Raw genomic sequence first — 9,158 nt, 5'->3', positions numbered from 1 at the left:
ACCACTATTTTGCAATGTAACACAATAAAATAAACAAGGAAAAATGCAAGCACACTACTATCTATTAATGTACTATTAGGTTGTGTCATATTAATTTTCCAATCTTTCTAGACTTTTTCATACAGCTGTGATATACATGGATCAATTATTTATTTTCATACAAATAATTGTTTTCATGTATTTTTATATTCAAAGATCCTCAAACTGGCATAATTAATTTCAACAACAAACAAAAGTTGATAACTGGTTAGTGGCCATTTCAAGAAAACATAAACTCCCCCCCTTTTTCTTTATCTGTATTTACTCATTTCTCTCTCTCTCTTTCTCCCTCTCCTTCCTCTACCTCCTCCTTTGGAACTTCCATCTCTCTCCTTTTTCCCCTTCTCTCTCACACATACAACACTCATAACTTAGGGTTCCAGTAATTTTCTGATGACTGGAAGCTATTGATGAGGTTAGAGTTACTCAATAGTCTTCAGATTATTTCAGTTATTATTCTTAGTATCAAATGGTCAAATTAACTTTATTTTTTCTTTCTTCTCCTAAATAGACAACATTTTGTACACTGGGTAAGCACTTAAGGAGATATAATAGAACAATCAGTGATAAATACTCACAAGTTTTTGGTAACGTAGGTAATTTATTTGTATAAACACAAAGAGTAAACCAAAACAGATATTCTCAGGGACATTCAGAGAGGTAGAGATTTTCCTAAGCATTGATTGATATGTTGTGTTGATGAGGTATGGGACGGAATATGATGTAAAGATAGGATATGAAATTATCTTTAATACTTAATGATTGAAGTAATATAATATGAAACAAGTTTTCTTGAAACAAGTTTTTCAAATAACAGAGTTAATTTCCCACATATTGTACCTGGAAGAACCTACATAAGTAAGCCTATTGCTTTCTTTCCTATTGAAGTTTACATATTTTCTTATATTGTAATTTTCACGTTTTTATAACAAATCATTATGAGAACATGTTGTTTCCATTTTTTTTTTACTTCTATGGTTTTCTAACATTGGGTTGGTTGCTTTATTTTAACTGTTAATCATATTGTTCCATACTCAGAATTTATTTTCCCTTAGCTTTCTATGATATATCAAACAGTAAACTTTATTTGATATACACATCACATATCTATATCCATAACACTTTTCAAAATTGATCTACAACTACCATTTGTATGTTTTAGGGCTGCTGAAATGCACATATAACTTAAGCAATTACATTAACTCATTATTCAGGATGTATATCCCAACAGACTGAAACTTTCAATATTTTATAAATAAAATATCTGACCCAAATCAGAGTGTACTGTTCAAAAATGACAGAGAGTACATTCATTTACTCTATTATTAACAGTTATAGTCTCCTATCATTAGCAAAACATACTTTGGTTGATTGGGAAGACATTTAGCACTCATCAGTAAATCATTACTGAAGATAAAAATGGAAAACTTTGATAAATAGCCTGTATTATTGATTCCCCTTTTATGCTTAATTTTTATTCTCTACATATATTTTTTTATTTTAAAAGATTCAACCATTTCTTTCTTTATTCCATATAATCTTTTGAAAGGATTTTACTAAGTCTATTTTGTATCATTTAATTTGTTACTTTGGCTATGTGAATAATAAGAGATAGTACTCTTGATGTTTATTATAGCTCAACATTATAGAAATTTTGACTATTTGATTAATAATATATTGCAAATTTTCATCTTTGTAGACAATTCTATTATTTTCAATAACAAGTATTGGTTCTTCTATCAATACAATTTAAACAAAGCCATTGGTCACAAACACATTTTCTTCTACTTGAAAACAGCACTAATACCTGTGAGTTACTCATATACATGTGTATTTACATAGATAATATGTGTATATTGTCATGTTAAGTCATATACACATCCAATCACTCATATTGACTATTCACATAGTATATATATGTATGCATATATTAGTATGTTTCTATATAATTTAAGACTAAGAGGCCCAAAGACTGGATACAGTTGACTATGGTTGACAACAGTCTTATATTTCAACTATCTCTGGTTGAATTTCTAACATTTATAACTAAATATGATTATTATAATTGAGTATTTTTAATACTTAGGCTCTTTGTGTGTATTTACTTTTAGTACATGAATTTTCAACACTATATTTTACTATATGTCTTACTCTATATACTATATATTTTACTATAGTATGAATATATATAGTGTATATTTATATAGTGTGTGTGTGTGTGTGTGTCTGTGTGTCTGTGTGAGAGAGAGAGAGAAAGAAGACAGGCTAGCATTTTTACTAAATTTATACTTGTCTCAGGTATATGTTGGCGCCATTTTTTTTTCCTTTTCTCCATAAAATTTATGATGCTAATCTATTTTCTTTTTATTCTTATCTTTCTTATTAGAGAGACATTTTAAAATGCAAAATTCAACATATATATATATATATATAGCAAGAGTTCTGATCAAATGTTGACTAAGAGTTATCTAATAAACTACAGCTCTAAAAAGGAAATGTAAAGCAATGACTATTCAGAGCTACTGCTAGCATTCACTATTAAATGAGAACCTCAAGAATGACACCCAAGCATTTGGCAATGTTATCAAAAATGAGAATGATGCAATATATTAAAACAAAGTTTTTCCTGAACCAAAAATATCCAAACAACTGCAAAAATGTGTATGAGAAGGAATACAATGCTCATTCAAATGGACATTAACATTTCCTCAAACATATTTTACATTTTTTCAAACTTTATTATCATTGCCTTTTAGACTGAATTGAAAACAAAATACAAGGGGGAAAAAAGGTAATCCCAAGCTTTTACCCAGAAAAAATCTCTGATATATTTTACTTCAGCAATCACAAAAGAAAAATAATGTACACTATGTTATAAATTGTGAACAGAAAGAATGCTATGTGCATTAACATGATAGCATATTTGGAAATTGATAACTTTTTAAAGAAATTCTCAGCAAGATACTGAAAGTGGCTAAAATAATAACAGCAAGTCATTTCTGAGAGAAAGTTAAACAATTTTCATTATTGGTAATGCTCTTCCATTAAGTATTCTGAGTCAATCCTTTTGTATCCAGTTCTTTACTATTATTAATACTTTGATGGAGTTTAAAACAAAGCAGAACATGTGGCAAAAATAACTGTAAAAACGTAAGTATTTCTTCATTTGGAAAAAATGTTACAATTGTATCTGTATCATAGTACTTAAATATCTTATTTATTTATATATTTTATAAAGCAAATTTATAATGCAATATCTATTTGTTTGACACATTATACAAATTATTATTATTAGCTTTTTCCTTCACCAAAAAAGGGTTTTTATAAAATATCATAAAATTAATTTATAATTACAATGTTTTATTAAAAATGTTATTTTCCTGAAATTTACTGCTAAATTTGATAGCAAAGTGAGTAATCATGTTAATTTTGTAGGGATCAAGAATTTCATTATGAGAAAAACAATAATTCAGTTGAATGCCTACAATCAATCACTGATTATCTTTAAGATTACTTTTGACTATAATAAAATTTAAACCATTGATGTATTTGTCATATATATATATATATATATATAAAACATGGATATATTCATTATACACTATGCAGTATAATATATGTCTGTTATATGCTTTTATGTTTATATATATATATATAAACATTTAATTTATGTAACTGCAATGAGGTAACATCTCTATCGAGACTAATGAAATCATGTTGAAAAGACACAAAAGCCAATCTAAAATAGGACCCCAATGGCCAAGTTGAAAATCTGAGCACTCGAGGAGGAATACTGTCTGATTTAACTGATATACAGAACATTAGAAAGCCATGAAACAGATGTATTCTGGTCATTTGTGACATAAGTATAACTTAAGGTGATTATGCTAAGTTACATAAATCAGGATGAGAAAGACAAATAGTGGATTATTTCATGAATATGTGGGAGGTAAAGTGAGAGAACAAACAAAATAAAACCAAAACCAATCCTTAGATTCTGACAACAAAATGGTGGCTACTAGGGAAGAAAGGGAAGGGGGTGGCAGGAAAGGGTAGGTAGGTCAATTGGGTAATCATGAATGGTACCAGAATTGTGGTTGCGGGTGCTCTATGCTATTTATCTTATAGTGGTTTGAAGATGAACACCTGAAACACAGTGTTATAAAAAATGGAACAACACTAAAAAAGATTTTTTTAAAGATTACATGCTTTAAACAACATATATGCCATAATGGTTTGACTAGGAGGGTGTTTAGTATTTTCACGTTAATGTATGTGTGTGTGTGTGTGTGTGTGTGTATTGGTATGCAACATTGAAAGAATATCTGGTTCCATTACATAATTGTTCTAGAATCTCACAAGACTGAAGAATTTTCTCTGTAAGACTCTATTGAAGAAACAGAACTTAAGTAAACCCTATTTGACATTTTAATGTTAGAGGTAGAACTTTTTTTCTAGATAATCATTTTTCTGCATAAGAAATATTAAATTTATAAAGTGATTTAAAAGAATCTTTGAGAAAACTGAAAAATTAAGGGAAGGATTAACTTTGCAGAACATGAGATTTTCTTTTGCTTTCTTTAGGATCCATGAACGTCAGGGTTTTAATATGATGTAAGCCTTTGCCCCTAGGAAGCAGCATGGTGCTTTAGGATTCAGTGTTTTATTCTATGCAATTAAAGCTTTCTAGAAGCAGGAAAGAATGATGACTTAAACCACGTATGAATAAAATGAAAAATGACTTTGAAATCCTAACACATTCTAAAAATTAAGAAATGGTTTTCTTTGAGAATGACTATCTCAAAGTGCTCATTATAGTTTGTGCCAAAATTCTTATAATCCACCACAGACTAAAATTCTGAATCCTTTGACAAGCAGTCAAAATGAAAGTTTTATTTCATGATTTCTGTCATTATCTCTTTGCTAACCATCGTATGCACTGTTCAACCAAGTATTCTTTCAGTGAGTAAGAATGTGCTAAATATTCTCATTTCTCTAAAAACAAAAGTGTTAGAGATTAAGTTTCCCTTCAGTGATGCAGTAGAATTTTGTTACCAAATTTTTAAAAATATTGGCGATTAATCTAACGTTGTTGAAAAGCTGTAGGATTCATTTGGTTAGGCTGGAACATAAATTGCCACTCCTACCCTAGTTCTTACCACCATTCCAGTAACAGAGCTCGAGCAACTTCTTTTCGGTTTCCTTTATGATGTTTTCCACTACAGCTATTTATGACATTTCGAGCAGTGGCATAGAAGAAACACACTATTTAAGATCAGGCACCAACTGTTCTTGTTCTGAAAATATTAACAGTGAAAGTCCTTCAGCTGGGAGCCCATACTGGTTTCTAACCTTGGTCTTATTTATTATGACACCAATATGCTCTTGTCAGAAAAAAATAACCTGTATTTTATATATTTAAAAGCACCCATTTCAGATGCTTTTTGGCTTCATGCTGGCTCTTTATCATAGATTTCTTTTATAATCCTCATTGCATTTCTGCCTAGAGATTTATTATTACACAAATAAAATTATAATGGTTAGTCACAAAAACAAGTACATATGATTTCCACTTAATAGTCCCATGTTTGCAAACTTGGACATTATTATGTTAATGATTATTGAACAATGTCAACATGTTTCCCAATCAGAGCTATAAATATTACCTTTGTCATATATTGAAAATTTTACACACATACATACACACACACACACACACACATTTTCCTGCTCTAAATATTATGTATTGTGTGTATATCTTATGAGTTCGTTCACTGCAATTTCATGAAAACAAATCACTTACATATTCCTTAATCATGTATCAAAAGACTCTACATTATAGAGATTAGTATTTATACAAAACTGGCTGTGAGAAGATTAAGGTTTTGCTTTATTGCACTATGATCTTAATATTATATATGTATATTTTCATTCCCCTCTGAAATACAACTTCATATTAACTATTTTACTATTTAATTATTTTTTAACGAGCCAAATTATATTAACTGAGGGTTTTAAGTTTGTCCTCCCTTTCTGGTCATACAACATACTCCTACATTTTTTTGTTTTCTTGAAACTGTCATGGAATGCATTGCCAATTATATTGATATGGGGTAGTTTAAGATAATTTTTGTTCTAGTTAGTATTGTTCCTTTGAGGGGTATAGCTAAGGAAAATGTATTATCACATGCTTGTTCTTTCAGTTGCAAACTAAAATGTTCTGTTTTATAGGAATTGTTTCCTTTTACACATCAAAGTTTTACATTTTCATGGCAGTGCACAGGTAGTAAAACTATTAGGTATCTCATTAAAAAGTTAAGTATAGGGCCCTCCCTGGTGGTACAGTAGGTTAAAAGCACAGCACTAAGAAGCTAAAGCCACTTCAGCACAAGTTCAATCCCAGCTCGGGAGGTGATCCACATGGCTTGGCAGACTTGTCCTGACTGACCCACCACTCCCCTCAGCAGTGTACTTTGTCAGTCGGCCTGTTTTGCTCCCCACTCTGTCTCTGGTGAAGCCTCTCACTGCCCCTGCACCTCTGGCCTGTACACGTTCTGTATGCATAAATAAATAAATCTTAAAAAAAAAAAAAGGTTAGGTATATATCACATATTTTTCAAAACCAATATTACTAGGGGGAAAAAACACTAATTTCATAGGAGCTAATATAGAAAAGAAAAATATAAAATAATTGAGGCAAACAGAAAATAAAAAAAAGGAAGAGATGCCTTTACCACATGTTGATGAGATTGTTGGAAATTGACAGACACCAGGATAAACAAACTTTTAGCAACAAATTATAAAACTATTCAATTTTCTTTTTCTTTCTTTCTTTCTTTTTTTTTTTTTGAGCAGACTCCAGCGTATCAGATTCGGTTACTGGATGCTATCTAGCAGTTTTTTCCCACCAGGGGTAAAAAAGAAGTTGTCATATAATGATTGCCCTATGTGTGAAATTTTAGCTGGAACCATGCTCACAGTGAGGTTCTGGCCACATATTTACTAGAAATCACACATTAGTCTAAAATAATCCCTATACATACTTAAAAAATCTACTGTGAGTCTGAATTTATCGAAGGTGAAAGCTCCCATCAGGCTACTCCCGAGCAAAGTCATAATTTAACCCTAGAAGAGGGTCATTTGGTTGTTTCTGTCTTCAAGCTTTTGTGTTCAGTCATTGACAAAGATTGTGTTTCACTTTGACTTATCATTTCTTTTAAAAGTCTGTTAATTCTATCTTTAAAGCTATTTTACACTTACATTTACATTTTCTGTAATTAAAGTATTTTAATCCTTTTAAATATAACAGACTTGCCCATCTCCACTTCCTGGAATCTTTCCTTTATCCTGTATCATTTATTTTGCTGCCAGAATACTCTTACTTATAATAGTTCTGTTTATCCCATCTCATTCTATCTCCTCCCAACTTATCTTGTTATCTAGAAAGTAAATTCAAAAATTATCTTTTCCTTAATGATTCTTTTGAAAATCAGCTTCCAGTCTGCTTTCCCATTTTTTTTTTTTTAAAGATTTATTTATTTGTGCATACAGAACTGGGGTACAGGCCAGAGACTCAGGGGCGGCGAAAGACTTCACCAGAGACAGAGTGGGGAGCAGAACAGGCAGATCAACGAAGTACACTGCTGAGGGGAGCAGCGGGCGGGTCAGGAGAGATCTGCCGCACCATATGGTCACCTCCGGGGCAGACAGGAATCGAACTCATGCGGAAGTGGTTTCAGCTTCTTAGTGCAGTGCTTTAACCCGCTCCGCCACCAGGGAGGGCCTGCTTTCTCATTTTTTACTTCTCATTATACTCCTCCATCTTACTTATCTGTAACAACTTGAGAAAAATGTAATTGCTCTCTTGATTAGTTGGGCGAGAAACTATATTGTAACATATTAGCAATCATATATTAGTGATTTAACACATACAAAGATTATATCTCAGTTATATGACTGCTATGGGTATTCACTAGTTGGTGTTTATGAAATAAAAGCATCAGGCAATTATCAGTGGATGTCACCTGTGGCTTTGAATTCTTTTCTTTCCAGCAAAAACATGGGGAGGACATTATTTGCAAGTTCCTTGAAAAGTTCTCGGACTAAAACTAAGTAATATATATATACACTTAACTACCAAAAAATATAGCTTACTATTGCTAGATATTAAGGAAGTTTAAGATATCCGTTTATATGGAAACATTATCATTTTAGCACAATATCATATTATTTTCTATTCATAAAATACTTCTCCTTCCTAAATTTTTCCCTGGTGTCCTCTTCCTATCATCAACTGATCTCATTACTTTTATCAGCTTATTGGACACATGTAAAATACTAATTAATTCAGATTGTTACATGCATCTTAATTTGGTGATAAATTGTATTATTTCTTAATTCAATTATTGTTATGTATTAATATGCAATCCCTCAAATTATTAAATGCCTATGTTTACACACAGCAGAAAGACCATAAACATGCTTATTTAATTGATTAATTATTAATGTTCTTCCCTAAGCCAACTGGTTTTTTGAAGCATATCAGAAAGGTATTTGTTCCAACTAATTATTTTTATATATTTTTAATGCCAAAATAATTAGTAGAAAGGAAGCAAATATTCAATGAATCCAGAACAAAAATAATCTCTTAATTATAATGTGTTTTATTCTCACAAATGAATTGGCTACTAAACATTTTATAAGGCACTTAAAAAAGTCCCATTCATTCTTGTACCAGTTTTTTTTTTTTTTAGTTAGTTCCTGACACTTTTGCTTTCTTCAGTTAATTTAGCTCTCAACATATTGAAGCAATTATTGCTGCCTACTCAAGCACATTTTTAAAATTGCTACATATTATGAATATTCATACTGATACATTAAAGTAAAATTAACCAGCAAAGAAATATACCAGAACACACATTTACCATTAGACTAGTAAATGAAATATAATGATGGTTTGTACTGTGTATAGTTTGTTTGATATACAGCTCATATTTGTGTGTACATGTATGTATGTGTGTGATTTGTATATAAAGACAGAAGACTCAAATTTATGTATATAAATACGTACATATTAACATAACTATTCATTGTCAAGAAAATACATTTAATGTCATGAT

Source organism: Condylura cristata, unplaced genomic scaffold (assembly GCF_000260355.1).
Source record: "Condylura cristata isolate star-nosed mole 26May11 unplaced genomic scaffold, ConCri1.0 scaffold00003, whole genome shotgun sequence".
In the NCBI taxonomy this organism is placed as follows: Eukaryota; Metazoa; Chordata; class Mammalia; order Eulipotyphla; family Talpidae; genus Condylura; species Condylura cristata.
This window is presented reverse-complemented; position numbering follows the sequence as displayed.